The following is an 8,475-nucleotide window of genomic DNA, read 5'->3' as shown; positions in this document are numbered from 1 at the left end:
TTGTTTACAAAGATAGTAGGGTTTTTTTTCTTTTTAAGGTATTGCTATAAAAAGTAATTCTGAAGTTTGCTATTTTTTTTCCTAAATGAAAGTTTGGAAAACAGAAAGGTCTGGTTTTAACATTTTCAAAATGATAGGATCATTTTTTATCTATAAGGTTAAATAAGATGATGCCTAGACCATTTTAAGGTTATAAAGCAGGAAAACAACATCAACTGATGCTAAATCATCCAGAGTATGGTCTTAAAATTATGACATAAAAATGCCATTATTAATATGTAATAGAGTTATCAGTTCTAGATGGCATATGTTGTTGGAAATGCATTTAATTTAGTCTTTTGTTATAATTATTGTCAAAAGCATTGATCAAATAAGATATATTTCTGCAATTGGAGATGATGTGATATTGGGGAAAAGCATAATCACTAGACCTAAGCCTTAGCTCTAAAGAAATATCAATAATTTACATGTACTTTCAGATAGAGGAATTTTAACAGCCTATAAACTAGCAGCCTTCCGTCAGTTAAATGGAAATTTACATTTAAAATATAAATTGGTGTCTTGAGATTTAAAAAAGCATTTCTATTTTCTCCCATTTTGTAGGTTGCCTGTTCACTCTGATGGTAGTTTCTTTTGCTGTGCAGAAGCTCTTTAGTTTAATTAGATCCCATTTGTCAATTTTGGCTTTTGTTGCCATTGCTTTTGGTGTTTTAGACATGAAGTCCTTGCCCATGCCTGTCCTGAATGGTAATGCCTAGGTTTTCTTCTAGGGTTTTTATGGTTTTAGGTCTAATGTTTCAGTCTCTAATCCACCTTGAATTGATTTTTGTATAAGGTGTAAGGAAGGGATCCAGTTTCAGCTTTCTACATATGGCTAGCCAGTTTTCCCAGCACCATTTATTAAATAGGGAATCCTTTCCCCATTGCTTGTTTTTCTCAGGCTTATCAAAGATCAGATAGTTGTAGATATGCGGCGTTATTTCTGAGGGCTCTGTTCTGTTCCATTGATCTATATCTCTGTTTTGGTACCAGTACCATGCTGTTTTGGTTACTGTAGCCTTGTAGTATAGTTTGAAGTCAGGTAGTGTGATGCCTCCAGCTTTGTTCTTTTGGCTTAGGATTGCCTTGGCGATGTGGGCTCTTTTTTGGTTCCATATGAACTTTAAAGTAGTTTTTTCCAATTCTGTGAAGAAAGTCATTGGTAGCTTGATGGGGATGGCATTGAATCTGTAAATTACCTTGGGCAGTATGGCCATTTTCACGATATTGATTCTTCCTACCCATGAGCATGGAATGTTCTTCCATTTGTTTGTATCCTCTTTTATTTCCTTGAGCAGTGGTTTGTAGTTCTCTTTGAAGAGGTCCTTCACATCCCTTGTAAGTTGGATTCCTAGGTATTTTATTCTCTTTGAAGCAATTGTGAATGGGAGTTCACTCATGATTTGGCTCTCTGTTTGTCTGTTGTTGGTGTATAAGAATGCTAAATTTTCGCAACCTACTCATCTGACAAAGGGCTAATATCCAGAATCTACAATGAACTCAAACAAATTTACAAGAAAAAAACAAAGAACCCCATCAAAAAGTGGGCAAAGGATATGAACAGACACTTCTCAAAAGAAGACATTTATGCAGCCAAAAGACACATGAAAAAATGCTCATCATAACTGGCCATCAGAGAAATGCAAATCAAAACCACAATGAATACCATCTCACACCAGTTAGAATGGCGATCATTAAAAAGTCAGGAAACAGGTGCTGGAGAGGATGTGGAGAAATAGGAACACTTTTACACTGTTGGTGGGACTGTAAACTAGTTCAACCATTGTGGAAGTCAGTGTGGCGATTCCTCAGGGATCTAGAACTAGAAATACCATTTGACCCAGCCATCCCATTACTGGGTATATACCCAAAGGATTAGAAATCATGCTGCTATAAAGACACATGCACACGTATGTTTATTGTGGCACTATTCACAATAACAAAGACTTGGAACCAACCCAAATGTCCAAAAATGGTAGACTGGATTAAGAAAATGTGGCACATATACACCATGGAATACTATGCAGCCATAAAAAATGATGAGTTCATGTCCTTTGTAGGGACATGGATGAAACTGGAAATCATCATTCTCAGTAAACTATCGCAAGAACAAAAAACCAAACACCGCATATTCTCACTCATAGGTGGGAATTGAACAATGAGAACACATGGACACAGGAAGGGGAACATCACACTCTGGGGCCTGTTGTGGGGTGGGGGGAGGGGGGAGGGATAGCATTGGGAGATATACCTAATGCTAGATGACAAGTTAGTGGGTGCAGCGCACCAGGATGGCACATGTATACATATGTAACTAACCTGCACATTGTGCACATGTACCCTAAAAATTAAAGTATAATAATAAAGAATAAATAAATAAATAAATGTGAAAAAAAGCATTTTTAATGAAAAGTATAGTATATGTTTTAGTTATCTATTGCTGTGCATAAAACTACCCCAAAACTTCTTAAACCACAGCTATTTTATCATATACTATAATTTCTGAGAGATAGAATTTTGCAAAGGAGTCAGCTGAATGTTTGTTTGTTTGTTTTTTACGTGACCTTAACTGAGTCAGTTGGTGATAATCAGCTGACAGATGGCCTGGTCTGAAAAAATCTTAAGCTGCTTTATTTACATGTATTTTGCCTTACTAGTGATGACTAGAAAATAGTCAACCAAAGTGTCTACCCAGGCTTCTTCTACTGGCTTGGGATTCCTCACAGTGGGGCAGTCTCAAGATAATCAGATGTATGGAGTGGCTCAGGGCTCCAGTGAATTGTTTTTCAACAGATCTGGGCAAAGGCTGCAAAGCTTTTCATGACTTAGCCTTAAAAGTCTCAGAATGTCACATACTCTTAATTTTATTGATTTCCACTAACGCTAACCCAAATTCAAGAGGGGTGGAAACAGATATTGCCCCTCAGTGAGAGAAGTAACAAAGCATTTATGTCCACCTTTAATCTAACACAAAATACACACCAAATAGTATATATTTCATGACTGTACAAATTGACATATTTTCACACATTGGATATGCTGAATAACCAGCACTCAGATTAAAAAAACAGAACATTACCAGCACTCTAGAAGCTCTACTTTATTCTCTCCCTTTTCAGTTATTAGCCACTCCCTGAACAACAATCAGTATCCTAATTTCTGAAAGCTTAGATTAGTTACTGTGCTTTATAGTAATGGAGTCAGATATCTATCTTCTTTTGAGTCTAGCTTCTTTTGTCCAACATTATATCTGTGACAATTCATCTATATTGTCGAGTATAGTTTCAGTGTTTATTTTCATTGCTATGAAGTATTCCACTGTGAGAATTACAAGGGAGGCAAAACTTTATCTCTACCCTCTTAGGGTTCTAGCTGGTCTTGAGAATTAAATTTAAAAAAAGATAGAATAGCAGGAAAAATAATTACAACTTAGGTTTTACGTTACCCCAGAGCCATCTTAAGGAATTGGAGACTCAAAGAAGTGGCAAACCCCTAATGCTCTTAAATTAGGTTGACAGAAGAGAGGCCATTGTGGAAAAGTAACAAAATCATGTACAAAGCTACAGAAATGTAAGAATTATTTTTAAAAGGTGTCTTCATATAGAATTATCTTGGCTATGACCGCTCACTGCAGAATGTTTCTTTTCTCCTGGTACAGGGAGTATATCTTTCACATGGGAGATTTATTTCCAATTTTAGGAAGCAAAGGGGAGTTTAAAATGTCTTTCTTGCATCTGTTGTTTCTTGAGTTTGCTTAGATCAAAATAATCCTTATACCAAAGTAGCAAACTTTGGGGAACATATTCTTCCACCCTTCAGAATAGAACAAAATTTGTTTGTCCATTCTATTTCAGGGCACATAGATATGTAAATAGTTTCTAGTTTTGGCTACGTCTTAAAAGTACAGAAGTCTTCTCATTCATAGGCTTTTTTTTTTCTAGATATAAGGAATGATTTTTCCACAATATCACATGGAACAATAGAAGGGTTTTTTATATAGAAAAAAGTGGGACAGGGACTACTGATAATTTTCTGATAACATATATTCTATACATATTTGTTGGAGATGATGTTGAGAATTCATAACAGCCCAAATAAATAATTTTTAAGGAGAAAGACACCCTAGTCCCCAGAAAAAGTTACTTTGAGGTATCACTATTTCTTTTCCTTAATAAACTTAATAAACTTTTTATTGTGAGTATTTAAGATATACAATACTATGTTATGGGATACATACAGAGTGTAAAAAGATTACTATACTGAAATAAATATATTGAAATAAATAAATATACTGAAATAAAATAAAATATTCGTGGTCTCTCATAGTTACCATTGTTTTGTTTCTGTAGCAAGAGCAGCTAAAATCTACTCATTCAGCATAAATCCAAAATACTGTATAATTTTATTACCTATAGTCCTCATGATATTATATCTCTAGACTTGTTACATTCTACGTATCCTATATCTTGTTCATCCTATATAGCTGCTACTTTGTATCCTCTGATCCTTTTTCCTCCTCACCTCCTCCTCATACCCTTGCTAACCACTGTTTTGTTCTGTGTATTTGTATATTGGAATTTTTTTTAGCTTCCACATATAAGCAACATCATGCTACCCAAAGAATTGTAAATTATTCTACTATAAAGACATATGTTTGTTGCAGCACGATTTACAATAGCAAAGACTTGGAACCAACCCAAATGTCCATCGGTGATAGACCGGATAAAGAAAATGTGGCACATATGCACCATCGAATACTATGCAACCATAAAAAAGGATGAGTTCAAGTCCTTTGCAGGGTCATGGATGAAGCTGGAAGCCATCATTCTCAGCAAACTAACACAGGAACAGAAAACCAAACACCGCATGTTCTCACTCATAACTGGGAGTTGAACAATGAGAACACATGGATACAGGGAGGGAAATATCACACACCAGGGCCTATTGGGGGTTGGGGGTCAAGGAGAGGGAGAGCATTAGGACAAATACCTAATGCATGCGGGGCTTAAAACCTAGATGACAGGTTGATAGGTGCAGGAAACTACTATGGCACATGTATACCTATGTAAAAAAACTGCACATTCTGCACATGTATCTCAGCACTTAAAATAAAAAGAGTATGCAATATTGCAATATTTTTCCTTCCATGTCTGGCTTATTTCACTTTTTTTTTTTCATCTTTTATGTTCAAGCATACATGTGCAGGAGGTGCAGGTTTGTTACATAGGTAAACAGGTGCCATGGTGGTTTGCTGCGTAGATCATCCCACCACCTAGGTACTAAGCCTAGCATCCATTAGCTATTTTCCTGATGTTCTCTCTCCTGTTCTGACAGGCCCCACTGTGTGTTGCTCCCCTGCCATTTGTCCACATGATCTCATCATTCAACTTTCACTTACAAGTGAGAACATGTGGTGTTTAGTTTTCTGTCCCTGCATTGCTTGCTGAGGATAACAACTTCCAACTCCACCCATGTCCTCCCTGCAAAAGACATGATCTCATTCCAGTTTATGGCTGCATAGTATTCCATGGTGTATATGTACCACATTTTCTTTATCAGTTCTATCATTGACGGGCATTTAGGTTGATTCCATGTCTTTATTATTGTGAGTAGTGCTGCAATGAACATACATGTGCCATAGGTGTTTATAATATAATAATTTATGTTCTTTGGGTATATACCCAGTAATGGGATTGCTGGGTCAAATGGTATTTCTGCTTCTAGGTCTTTGAGGAATCATCATACTGTCTTCTACAATGGTTGGACTAATTTACACTCCCACCAACCACGTAAAAATGTTCATTTTTCTTTACAACCTTGCTAGCATCTGTTGTTTTTTTGACTTTTTAATAATCACCATTCTGACTAGTGTGAGATGTTATCTCATTGTGGTGTTGATTTGCATTTCTCTAATGATCAGTGACGTTGAACTTTTTTTTCATGTTTGTTGGCTGCATGTATGTCATCTTTTGAGAATGTCTGTTCACGTCCTTTGCCCACTTTTTTATGGGTTCTTTTTTCTTGCAAATTTGTTTAAGTTCCGTGTAGACTCTGGATTTTAGACCTTTGTCAGATTGGATAGACTGCAAAACTTTTCTCCCATTCTGTACATTGTCTATTCACTCTGATAACAGTTTATTTTGCTGTGCAGAAGAAGCTCTTTAGTTTAGTTATATCCCAATTGTCAATTTTTGCTTTTGTCACAATTGCTTTTGGCATTTTTGTCATAACATCTTTGCCCATACCTGTGTCCTGAATGGTATTGCCTAGATCTCATTCTATGGTTATTATAGTTTTTAGTTTTACATTTAAGTCTTTAATCTGTCTTGAGTTAATTTTTGTATAAGGTGTAAGGAAGGGGCCCAGTTTCAATTTTCTGCATGTGGCTAGCCAGCACTCAGAGCACCATTTATTAAATAGGGAGTCCTTTCCCCACTGTTTGTTTTTGTCTGGTTTGTCAAAGATCAGATGGTTGTAGGTGTACAGTCATATTTCTGAGTACTCTATTCTGTTCCATTGGTCTATGTGTCTGTTCTTGTATCAGTACCATACTGTTTTGGTTACTATAGCTTTGTAGTATATTGATTGAAGTCAGTAGCACAATGCCTCCAGCTTTGTTATCTTTGTTTAAGATTGCCTTGGGCTTTTTGGGTTCCATATGAATTTTTAAATAGTTTTTTTCTAATTCTGTGAAGAATCTCAATGGTAGTTTAATGGGAATAGCATTGAATTTTTAAGTTACTGTGGCCAATATGGCCATTTTTTATGTTTTTCCTATACATTTCCTATACATGAGCATCGAATGTTTTTCCATTTGTTTGTGTCCTCTCTGATTTCTTTGAGCAGTGGTTGGTAGCTCTCCTTGAAGAGGTTCTTCACTTCCCTTGTTAGCTGTATTCCTGGGTATTTTATTATTTTTGTAGCAATTGTGAATGGGGTTCATTCATGATTTGGCTCTCTGCTTGCCTCTTGTTTGTCTATAGGAATGCTAGCAATTTTTGCACATCGATTTTGTATCCCAAGTCTTTGTGAAGTTGCTTATCAGCTTAAGAAGCTTTTGGGCTGAGACAACGGGGTTTTCTAGATACAGGATCATGTCATCTGCAAACAAAGATAATTCGACTTCCTCATTTTTATTTAAATACACTTCATTTCTTTCTCTTGCCTGATTGCCCTGGTCATAACTTCCAATACTATATTGAAAAGGAGTGGTGAGAGAGGGCATCCTTGTCTTATACTGTTTTTCAAGGGAAATACTTTCAGCTGTTGCCCATTCAGTATGATATTGTCTGTGGGTTTGCCATATATGGCTCTTATTATTTTGAGGTATATTCCTTCGATACCTAGTTTATTGAGAGGTTTTTAACATGAAGAGATTTTGAATTTTATTGAAGACCTTTTCTGCATCTATTGAGATAATCATGTGGTTTTGTCTTTAGTTCTGTTTATGTGATGAGTTACATTTATTGATTTGCATATGTTGAACCAACCTTGCAATTGGGGATGAAGCCATCTTGATTGTGGTGGATAAGCTTTTTTATGTGCTGCTGGATTCAGTTTGCCACTATTTTGTTGAAGATTCTTGCATCAATGTTCAACAAGGAGAATTGGCCTGCAGTTGTTTTGTGTGTGTGTGTGTGTGTTATATCTCTGCCAGGTTTTGGTATCAGGATGATGCTTGTCCATAGAATGAGTTAAGGAGGAGTCCCTTCTTTTCAATTATTTTTAATAGTTTCAGCAGAAATGATACTAGGTCTTCTTTGTACCTCTGGCATAATTCAGCTGTGAATCTATCTTGTCCTGAGCTCTTTTTGGTTGGTATGCTATTGATTACTGCCTCAATTTCAGAACTAATTTTTGGCCTATTCAGGGATTCAATTTCTTCCTTGTTCACTCTTAGGAGGGTGTATGTTTCCAGGAATTTATCCATTTCTTCACATTGTCTAGTTTATGAGCATAGAGGTGTTTACAGTATTCTTGGATGGTTGTTTGTATTTCTGTGGGGTCAGTGGTGATATCCGCCTTATTATTGCTGATTGTGTTTATTTTATTCTCTCTTTTATTTTTTATTAGTCTAGCTAGTAGTCTATTTTATTAATTTTTTTTTTAAAAAAGCTCCTGGATTTGTTGATCTTTTGAAGGGTGTTTTATATATCTATTTCCTTCAGTTCAGCTCTGATCTTGGTTATTTTTTGTCTTTTGCTGTCTTTGGGGTTTGTTTGCTCTTGGTTCTCTAGTTCTTGCTGTTGAGATGTTAGGTTGTTAACTTGAATTATTTCTAGCTTTCTGATGTGGGCACTTAGTTCTATAAGTTTATCTCTTAACACTGCTTTAGCTGTGATATGGTTTGGCTCTGTCCCCACCCAAATCTCACCATGATTTGTAGTTCCCATAATCCCCACGTGTCATGGGAGGGACCCAGTGGGAGGTAACTGA

This window comes from Gorilla gorilla, chromosome 15 (genome assembly GCF_029281585.2).
Source record: "Gorilla gorilla gorilla isolate KB3781 chromosome 15, NHGRI_mGorGor1-v2.1_pri, whole genome shotgun sequence".
Taxonomy (NCBI): domain Eukaryota; kingdom Metazoa; phylum Chordata; class Mammalia; order Primates; family Hominidae; genus Gorilla; species Gorilla gorilla.
Note: the sequence above shows the minus strand (reverse complement) of the source record.